Source organism: Dermacentor albipictus, chromosome 4 (genome assembly GCF_038994185.2).
Source record: "Dermacentor albipictus isolate Rhodes 1998 colony chromosome 4, USDA_Dalb.pri_finalv2, whole genome shotgun sequence".
NCBI classification, from domain to species: Eukaryota; Metazoa; Arthropoda; class Arachnida; order Ixodida; family Ixodidae; genus Dermacentor; species Dermacentor albipictus.
Window position 1 is genome coordinate 51354526 of NC_091824.1, and position 10676 is coordinate 51365201.

The 10676-nt window shown below is 43.6% G+C and overlaps 1 long non-coding RNA gene across 1 annotated transcript; it reads left to right on the plus strand.

The window, feature by feature from the left end:
* Nucleotides 1–258: 258 nt before the first annotated feature.
* LOC139059076 (uncharacterized) lies at nucleotides 259–7352 on the plus strand. Its single transcript, XR_011513874.1, has 3 exons — nucleotides 259–1540; nucleotides 2477–2604; nucleotides 4632–7352. It is a non-coding gene; the product is annotated as an uncharacterized lncRNA (long non-coding RNA).
* Nucleotides 7353–10676: the final 3324 nt, after the last annotated feature.

A 10676-nucleotide genomic window follows, 5' to 3' on the forward strand; every position in this document is an offset into this window, starting at 1 on the left:
CCCGATTTGTGTACTGTACCCTCAGTGATGCAGCACAGACTGCGCCCCCCACCCCAAAATAAAATGCCCCGCACGAAACGTAGTAGTAACTACCCGCCTCACCGCTCTAGTTAGAGACCACAACGAAGCAGCAGCAAACAGGCGGCCATGCGAGCAAGCAAACCTGTCAGAATAAACGTTCAATTTGCGCGGCCACCCCACGCCCAATGAAAAGCGACCGGAAGTGACGGCCGACGCTGTACCATCACTTCGGCGCGCGGCAGGACGGGAAGGCGGAAGCTGCGCCATCATGCTCGTTTTCGCGTGCGTTCGCGTCGCGCGCTGTGCGAAGTAATTTTAAACGTGTGATTAGTTTTGCGCGCGGGGTAGAAAAAGATGTGGCCCATGCTTTGTGTATTACTCGTGCCCCACTTCAAAGCAAAGCGTTCGTACGCACTGGAAGATGGATCCACGAAGGCTGAAACGAGAAGTTGCAACGTGCCCGGTCGGTAGTACTGGCATGATGGAAACTTTCAGGCAAGTGCCCGTTTATTTGGTATTTGTTTTGTTCGCTTTAGAAATATCTCACTGTGATCTCGTAGCATAATTCATAATTCGCTAATGTAAGAGCAAGAGCAGCTGCACTCCTACTAGGGCAAGTTAACTACCTCGATCGCGTCCCGTGTGACTAATGTTTGTCAAATCTACATCGGGCGTGGTGCGCCTGCATAGTTACGCTTTGTTTCTCAGCGCTTGAACGTTCATTGATGTGATTCTCTTGTGCGTTCAGCGCGGCTGCTTGTAATACGGTCGTTCGCACTTCAGTTAAATGTGGTCGACCACTTTTGCGTCGCGTAGAAAAAGGACTGGCCTAGCCACCTTTCGAAGGAACCGGCGCGGTATTGGTTCTCCCTGATGCGGTCGCGTGCTGCTGTTGCTGCTTGCCGGACGCCTTCAGCATTTTTTCGGCTCGCTTTGTCTGTGCGTGTGCGCGTGCTCGCGCTCGGCTTGATTTGTGTGTGCGTGCGTGCGTGTGTGCGCTAAGCTTAGCTCGCTTTGTGTGTGTGTGCGTGCGTGCGCTCGGCTCGCTGTGTGTGTGTGTGTGTGTGTGTGTGTGTGTGTGTGTGTGTGTGTGTGTGTGTGTGTGCGCGCGCGCGCGCGCGCGTTCAGTACATGCGGGTTTGTATGGGCCGGCGTGTTTGCGCGTGTCTAGTGCGTACGTGTTTTGTGAGTGTGTTGTCTGTGGGTCGCTGTGTGTGCGTGCACGTGTTAGCGTGTCTGCCTGCATGCATGTATGTGTGCTTGTTTGTGTTCATCAATGTGCGCGTGCGCGCTTTTGTGTCTGCGCTTTGAGAGTGCGTATACTTGTGTGTGCGTGTGGGTGCGTTTTGTGTGCGTGCGTGTGTATTGCATGAGGCCGGTAGAGTTTTACTCGCAATAAAACTCCTCCGATTTGGTGCAGCGAATGTTCCCGCCTGAAAGCCGAGTTTGGTTTCAAGCCACCCTGGACAACTGCTGTATGAGGCGCCGTTTCTCGGGAGGACCAGTGGGAAGGCGCCAAGTATACGCTTCGTCCATTTTCCTCCCATGCACTGATAAATCAATAGCCTTGTTTTTTATTTTGAAAGGAACGGTACATCCAGAGCATAAATAAATGATTAATAAATCTGGTAGTGTGTTTTAAAGACGTGGATTTCCCATTAGCCCACATTTCTTTTGATGCAGACAACCGCTGAAATTGTTAGCGGCAGGTTATTCGAGACGTTCTACGTATATAGCAATTGTCTTCAGGAGCTTTAATGAATTTTGAAAATTTGAAGTGTTGTGCTTTAGAGGTATCATATACAAGCTTTAGGTCTCCGGGTAATTTGCATGCCCTTCGAGAGCTGTCGCCTATAGCCCTATTGAAATTCGTAACTACAGTTTGGAGCACCGGGGAAGCTAGAAGGCTTGTCCTGGCTCTCGAGAAAGTGTTTAAGCTGGTGGTGTAGGTTGAGGAGTTTGGGGTTGGTAACACAAAGGATTTTTTATGCCTTAGCAGTAGGAGTGACACAGGATAAAAAAATGTGTGTGTGTCAAGCACAGGAAGCTGCTCATATTGTAGAAGCATGTGTGTGTGTGTGTGTGTGCGCCCATGCATGCGTGCGTGTGTGTGAATTCTCTCCTCAAAAGGGAGTATGTGTGTAAGTGAGCTATTTCATTGCTGGTCTGTTTGCCAAGAATTGGCAAGAAAACACGATAATCAATTTAACTTGAAATAATAAACTTCAAAGCATACTGGCGTACTGGCGACAGCAGCATACAAGCATGCAGCTGTGTGACAATCTTAATGCATGACTGCAACATCTGGAAGGAGGCTTGCTTCTTCAGTAAGCAGCACAAAGTCCATATTCTTGGCTTTTCTCGTTCAAACCAAAACGAGGCTCATTGCCAATGATCTTGTCTTTTGCTCTAACAGCATTTGTTTATCTTGTACTTAGAGCGTCGTTTCTCGCAGGTCATGCAGATGGTAGCAGCAATTTCACAATGCCCAGCCTTGGCGCCCCCCATCAAGAGCAAGCCACTTGCGTTCGCCTTCAGACAGATGGTTAATGTCTTCTTGAAAGCGGTTGAGAAGACAACATTGTAAGTAGATATTGTTGTGTAGTGTAATATAATAAGTCAAGTTATAATTTAAAACTCAGGCTCCTTGGCCGCCTAAGCTTGATATGATGTGCAGTTGTGTGTGGTTGTAAATATTGCCGATGGTACAGTGCATACTGCAGGTATGACTGCTGGTCCAAAGTATACATTTGCATTTTCTTGATGGTCTTTCATAATGAGGATTTTCTTTGTGCAAGAATATTCACAGAATGCCGGGGCATTGTAGCATCATATTCTTTATTGTGCATTCACTGCTAATTTCGTATGACCTTCCTGCTACCAATTTATTTGCAGGAAAGGAATATTTGTTTACTCTCTGCAATGAGCTTGTTATTTGCTCATTGCATTACACTCTTCTACCTTTAATTTATTCCCATATAATTATCAAAACCTTAGAATTTCAGCTGTTTTTATTTTGAATACAATATCAAAATCAAAATGCACCGGATTGCAATCCAGACTGCAAGGGATTTGAAGAAATTACAAGAAACCAGGACCTCTCGAGAGCGTTAAAAAAACGTTTCCGCAGGTAATGTGCCTAATTGTACTGAGCTAGCTGCTCACGAAAATTGCAAGCATATTTCATTTCACATAGTTTTGCAGGATATAGCAGGCCCATCATAGTCTCTGAGCACAACCTTACCTCATTTGCATCATGAAAATGTCTCGTGCTGAATTTGGGACAAGTTTTGAAAAATGAATGTATCATAATTTTGAAACTACACAAAGTATTGGTTGAGGCTAGACAGTTTTCAAACAACTTGACCATGTTGAACTTAGCCATTACAGGACGGAAAAAAAAACATGCACAGGAGCACTCATTCAATGAAATGTGATGCTTGTGGTTATTTTCCACATGTAAAATGTACTTTTAAGCGAGAGAGGGCAGGTAGCCAATTTACAACCATTGTGACTCATGCGGGTAATAGCAACACAGGATGAGAAATGGTTGTGTCTCTGAGGTTCATTGAATATGTGAAAACTCATACAGTACACCCCCTCACCCCCTATGAGGGGCAACCGTGCAATATGTTTTGGGCAAGAAAAACGATTGTTCTAGGAGACAAGAAATTTCAGGCTCTAGTTGAGAGGCTACAGAAAGAAGGACCATGTAAATAGTCACAGATTAACATAAACTGCATAGGAGTGGCATCACAGTTTAGAGCATGAAGTGGGAGCATGAGGAAGGATCATAAGTTTAAATAAGGGAATACTACTTGTCAGTGCATTGCCAAGCTAAGCCATTGAAAGAAGGGGGCGTGCTCTAAGAAAAATAGTTGATCACACATGCTAAATTTTCGAGGAAAGTATGCCAAAATGCCCATTCTTACTAAATTAGTAAATAAGAAATACACGATAAATTTTAGGATGCAGAAAGTGTCTAATAAACTGCATTGTAGAGTTGGATATTGTTGGGCTGGATGCATGTATTTCAGGGCAAATGAGAATGCCAGTGGGGATTCCCTCATTTTCATTTTGTGTGCACACTCTGTAAAACAGTTCTCTTTGTCTCCTAGTGTAATAATGTTGTGTAAAAACAGTCATTTTTTAATGCCTTGTGCATTTAACTCTTAATGTGCCATATCCCGTAAGCTTCTCACCTGCAGTACTTATAAAGTGTAATGCAGATATATTGCAGATTTCATAATGTCAATTTTGTATTAAGGTCACATACACACTCTTGGACAAATGTCTGTTGTTGAGAGATGTCATTGGTAGTCTTTAAACTTTATTCACTCTTATTTTCTGTGGTGAAAAGGCCACTGTAAATTTATGTTTTTGCTGCTGTATGTACCTTGTGTTCACAATGACATAGTGGTTTAGCATTCACAGTAACATGCAATTCCTTAATTTGCAAAATAGAAACTTCTCCTACCTTTCACTTGTCTTGCCCAGCTGCCTGAGCGGTGCATTCTGCCCAGTCACATTAATTATCATTTTTCCGCAAAGTACGTGTGTAATTGCACGGGCTGAATTCTCATGATTCTCTTCTTATTTTGCTAATGCAGGATGCAAGATTCCAGCAATGCCATGCGCTGCATTTATTGGTCAAGATGCTCAGAGAATGGAGTCCCTGCACCTCGTGGTTAACCTTGAACATTTCTTTTTCTTTTGGAAAGCTAAAGGCCATTTGCTGCATCACTTGCATTTTTGCAGCTCAGATGTGTACTATATTTTTCTAATTTTGAATCAATATTGGCTGTTCAGTATAAAAAATGACGTACAGCGTGAAGGACAAGGACTGCGAGAGACACACTCCAGTGACTTTCAACAATATTTTGCGTTGCCACATCGTGTCTGTATACACAGAGGGGTCATGCGCAGAAAATGAAAGCCAGTCGCAAGGGGTGTTCTAACAGCAAGTCATTGTAAAAAGAACATGGTCACTTGAAAAAAAAAACATCACAATTTCTATCTGTTTAGATACAAAATTTCACTAGGGGTCAGCGTGATAGAGGGGCCACTAACGCACACACTACCCAGTTTTCTGGTGAAATCAGCTTCAATAATTTACCGGGTGAGCTGTGTCTCGCTGAAACTTCCGTATCTTAAAGAGGGGCATGCAGCCGCAGTCCCGGCAATGAATGCCCAAGTGGCCTTGAACAGTGTTATTGACGTTGTTATAGTGCTCTCTTAAACGATCATTTAGGCACCTGCCTATCTGTCCAATATATTTACTGCCTCAAAATGGGAATTTGGGAAACCACATTCGTTGCACACATCGCAAAACGTTTTCTGTGCCTGGCAGAGCAACAACTCTGATGTGATTCAGGCGCGTTTACACACTTACAGAGCCTTGCCAGCTTTCCCGGGGCTGAGAAAAGGACTGCGATTTCTGTAGGTTCCCTAATCTTTTTTAGCCTATGGGAGACATCATGAACATACGGTAGCACTGCAAACCTGTGTCTTTCAACCGGCTGGTTCCTTGACCGAGCGCGCTCATCATGTTTTGTGCACTTCAGAAGCTGTTCCGCTATGCCTGAAATTAAGGCCAAAGGGTAGCCAACCCAAGAAAGGCAATCAGCCTGTGCAGCAACGCTATGTTGCATCTCGTGTGAGCAAGATTTATTGAGGCTCTTAAGGAGGCAAAGCTTTACAATATCTCATTTGACTTTGTTGGACAGACTGGCAGGTGCCTAAACAATCATTTAGGAGAGCACGATAACAACGTCCATAACACTATTCAAGGCCACTTCGGCATCCATTGCTGGGACTGCGGCTCCGTGCCCCTCTTTGAAGGTACGGAAGCTTTAGCGAGACAGGTCATCCGGGAAACTATAGAAGCAGATTGCACTAGAAAACTGGTTAGTGTGTGCGTTAGCGACCCCTCTATCGTGCTGACTCCTAGTGAAGTCCTGTATCTCAACAGATAGAAATTCTAATGTTTATTTTTTTCAAAGGGCGATGTTCTTAGTACAGTCACTTGCTGTTAGACACCCCTTGTGACTCATATTCTGCGCATGCCCGCTTTTGTACAAATACACATGATGTGGCAACATAATTAAATATTGTTGGAAGTCAGCGCAGTCTGTCATCTCTCGCAGTTCTTGTCATTCAAGCTGTACATAATTTTATCTCATTAATTGCAAACTATCCCAAGAAACTACCCTTGTTCAGTATAATTATAATGTTTGATACGACCATTTGCTGGCAAATGTTAACAGTGTGATATTTAACTTGAACCTTTGCATGACTGCCTATGCCTGTGTTCTTTTAGTAACCAGAGTATGGCTAATTTATTAAACCATATTTGCTAATTTGCATGCTCACATGCTATAGCATGCCTTAATCTTGAATTACTGCATCTAAGTGCAAATAATTTAGAAATTTACTATGTATTTTAAAACACTGTCCATATTTTGTGCTCAGCAAAATCGTTTAATCAACAGTGGTTTGTTTTTATCAGGCCTCCTACTGCACTTTGCACCCAGACACTAGTAGATGTGGAATATGCACTCTTTTGATTTATAGTAAGAAAAGAACCTATTTTCAAACTACATATTGTATATGTACCAGTGCCTTAGAGTTACAAAACAAAAATTTATAGAAACTGGTATTGTAGTTAGAAAAACCGCTACACAGCACCTTTAGCCCAGAGAACTCTCGTTTCACAAAAGAGGACAAACTATGTAGGCACTAAAAAATTCTACGTATTTTTTGTGCTCAAGTAATCTTGTTGGAAATAGAAAATTAGCAATAAGGCTTCTGGCATAAACCTCACTTAAAGCATGTCTATGCTTGGAAAGTATTGTTTCGGTCTGAAAAATGTTGGCCAGTTATGCTTTACATCGACTTTCCAAACTTTTCATAATGCTTTGCGATTACATTAGTGTACAAAATAACACGTGCCTTTCTTGTGCGTTTGCTCTGCATTTCAATTGCTTCCCTAATTCACCTTTGCAATATGCCTTTTTTTAAGGCATCAAAACTTGAATTTTCGTTCACTGGAGCCTAATACTAAAAATTTATTCCTTTATGTGGCCCAAAACACTGCGAATCAACCCAGGCTCTTTCAGTGCCTCTATACATAGTTTCTTCTCTAATAACAGATTCGATCAATACATATATTTTAGGTACCTTTGTGGGGAATGTGCATGTTCTTGTACTTACCGATTTGTTTGGTGATTGTGCATGTTTATATTTCATGTGATTTATGTATATGTTGTACTCTGTATTGCAGCATGCAATAAATATATTTGCGTTTTCTTGAAAATGCAGCATATATCTTACCAGTCTGTGTTGCATGTTATTTGGATATGGAAATCGTGATAACCTTGGTGTTGATATACATGCTCAAAAGTTTCAAGTTTGCTAGGTTGTATTTGTGCAGCGAAGGCAGGTTTTCCAATATACACCATGAATTACTAATATGTAATGTGATCCACACGTATAGGTGTTGTGTATGCCCATCGAAGCTTCAAGGCCGGCTGTTCGACAGTGCGTTTGGTAGCCGAACTTGAACCTTCTGGCACACGCAATAGTTGTGCGAGGATCGCTGTACATAGTAGTAATTGAAGGCGTGTACTGCCGAATCTGCCTTCCATACATGCTAGAAATAAAAGGGTGTACACCCTTCCAACACCCACACAGATGGGTGTTAATTTGGACGAGCACCGTTACACCCTAAATTTATTTTGCTGGACACCCTTCCTTTAGGGTGCTATAGTGGCACCCCAACTGTAGGGTGTAGACAACAGCACCCTTAAGGTGTTCGTCTGGCGACAAACTGATTTACACCCTTAAGGGTGTTAAAATGTTTAGTGTGTACCTCCGCGTAAATAAAGTGGTATACGACAGGCGGCGTTGAACCAAAGCAACATTCGCACTATAAAATACTCTGTTGCGTACGGAGATGAGGATTAGTGGGGACCACTACGGAGTGTTGCAAACGCACAGCGATCGGTACATGAGTGTTTTTCGAATTTGAACACATGCACAGGCGGTCCATGCGTCCGCGGAGGGTATCAAGAAACCTGGCGAGACGTCACCAATCGTTTGATGTAATAGATCCCAGATGCAGTTGTGTTTATTGGAAGCGGGTGAACTTGGTTGAGCTGTAGCATCCTTTCTCTTTATGTCGCGTTGAAGCGCTTGCCGTTATGCATGTCTACCCCTGCCCTTCAAAAGGAGACGCTCAGGTGAAGCAATTGCCTCCATATCTTGGTAAGGTTGGATTCGCCCGTAGCTAGCAGCGTTCTCGTCCTCCTACTTCTCCTCTTTCAAGACAGATCATCATCCTCATCATCATCGTTGTCGTCGTCGTCGTTATTATCATCATAATTATCAGCCTATCTTTTTGGGTCGACTGCAGTACGAACGCCTCTCCCAGAGATGTCCAATAACCGCCATCTTGCGTCGCCTGATTGCAAGTTACGCATGCAAATTTGCTACTTTCATCATCCAAACTAATTTTCTGCCGTCCTCGACTGCACTTCCCTTGCCCTGGCACCCATACCGAAGCCGAAACAGACCACCGGTTAACTGCCTTACGCATTAAATCATCTGCCCAAGAAGGCTTCTTATCCTTTGGCATGTCCAGCTTCATTTTTTGCCTTTTAATGCCTTATAAATATCAGCTACTCCCGTTTGGTCTAAAATTCACACCACTGTCTTCATGTCTCTTAACGTTACGCTTAACATTTCCTTTCATCGCTCTTTCCATGGTCTTTAACTTCTTGTCATTTTACTTTGTTCGCCACCAAGTTTTTTCCCCTTAAGTAAGCACCTGTAAAATTCAATGTTCGTAGACTTTTCAAGAATGGTGGTAAGCAACCGGTTATGATTGCGTAATGCCTGCCAAATAATCAGCAGCAAAACGTCATCTAGGCACTGTGTCACCACGGTCGGATCAAAACCAAAATGCGTTCAAATATCGCTTCTTTTCATTCGTGGCTACGAATTACATTCCTCTCTTCAGTCCCGTTCCTTAATAAGGTAACCTAATTTTCAGCGCGTTCATCTGACTTCTCGAGGCCTGGGCTCACGCGTGCTTGTCCAAGCCTATGCTCATTGTAGAAATGTAATATATTTTTCTTCATTTCTTATCCCTGTCAGGACAATTAAGTCTTTTAAACAACATTATTTTTTGTCACGGTCTTAAGTGCCGTTGACCCTGAAAATGCCGGCGTTGTTTCCAGAATGTATGTAAATTCTATAGAAATTCGATCTATCCGGTAGCCTTCCGTTCCTACCCATAAGCGACTCGTCGAATGGGATGGAGCACAGTGACTACTTGCGGATATAAGGCTACATGTATCTCATACGAGCGGGCTCTTTCAGCATCGGTCGCACAAAATAAGCTTAGCTATAATTACTAGTTTTGTCGGAGTTATGTTCCCTGCTATACTTTACTGGTCACTCTTTGTCCTCTCGCTGTCCGTTCTGGCTGCCTGTTGTCCGGACAGTAGCCAAAGCACCAAGGATACGCACTTTTTATGACTTCGCTTGGTCCGTGAGCAGCCACGTAACTTTCTCTTCTGAACGGAGGTGTGTGCGATTACGCCTTCTTTATATTTGCAAGCAGACCTCAAGTTCTCCGTCCGCAGTTTATCGTGAGAGTTTCACGGTGAGGGAGGAGTGACAGGGGAGTAGGGGTGCATTAGGAAGTCTACAGTGAAGGAAGAAAGAGAAGGCGAACACTACAGCGACTCTTCTCACCAAACGACCCGCCGAGCTCACTCGCTGTCTGGTTCCTTTTCCTCTTTTTTCTTCGCCCAGGCAAGTTAGAGAGAAAAGAGCTCGGAGACAGAAAGCGCCCTGCAACAAGTAGACAAAAAACATCAAGGCAATCAAATCGCACTTCTTGGAATGAATGTCAGTTTCCGAAGAATGAGAGAAAACGGGACGTTGTCGTCATTTAATAAAAGGAGAAACCTGGAAAAAACACTATATCTGAGTTCTGCAATACAGTAAAGAGTAAGAGCGCTTCGGGAATTCCCTTCTTCAGCGAAAGTCCCAGGAAATCTCGTAAAAGTAGAGATCTCGATCGGCAAGACGCAGTCTGTGTTCCCCTGAAACGATTATTTTCTTAGGTACTATAGCTGCGGCGGCGGCGGCACGCTCCTCCCATGCCTTGGCGTTAGTGGAATCTATAGCTGCCGGAAGTGCGGAATGAAGGAATCAAAACGCATTCTCCTAAGTTTGAATCCGGCACGTCACGGTGAGCTCACACGTAAAACAATGCGGGAAGAAAGAGAGATAGAGAAAGTGGATTTCCGCTGATTACCCCTTCGACGGGTAAGGCAGGACAGGAGCCAAATAAGGTGCAAGAAGCGATACTGCGGCAAAAATCATGACGAAAAGGAAGAATCACTGAAAGAGGTCGCATGGCAACGGGAATGCCTTCAGTAGACACGGAGTGAAACAGTTGGAGGACACAAATCAACTTCGTTGCGGCTGAATCTATAGCTCAACTTTCTCCCTACAAAGAATGCGTGTATTGCGTTCGCATGTTTAAGCTCAGTTTAGTTCTGTCAACGCTGTTGCCTGATGCATGTGTAGAGTGAAAGAGAGAGAGAGAGAGAGAGAGAAAAGAACCCTAGATGTGTAGGTTA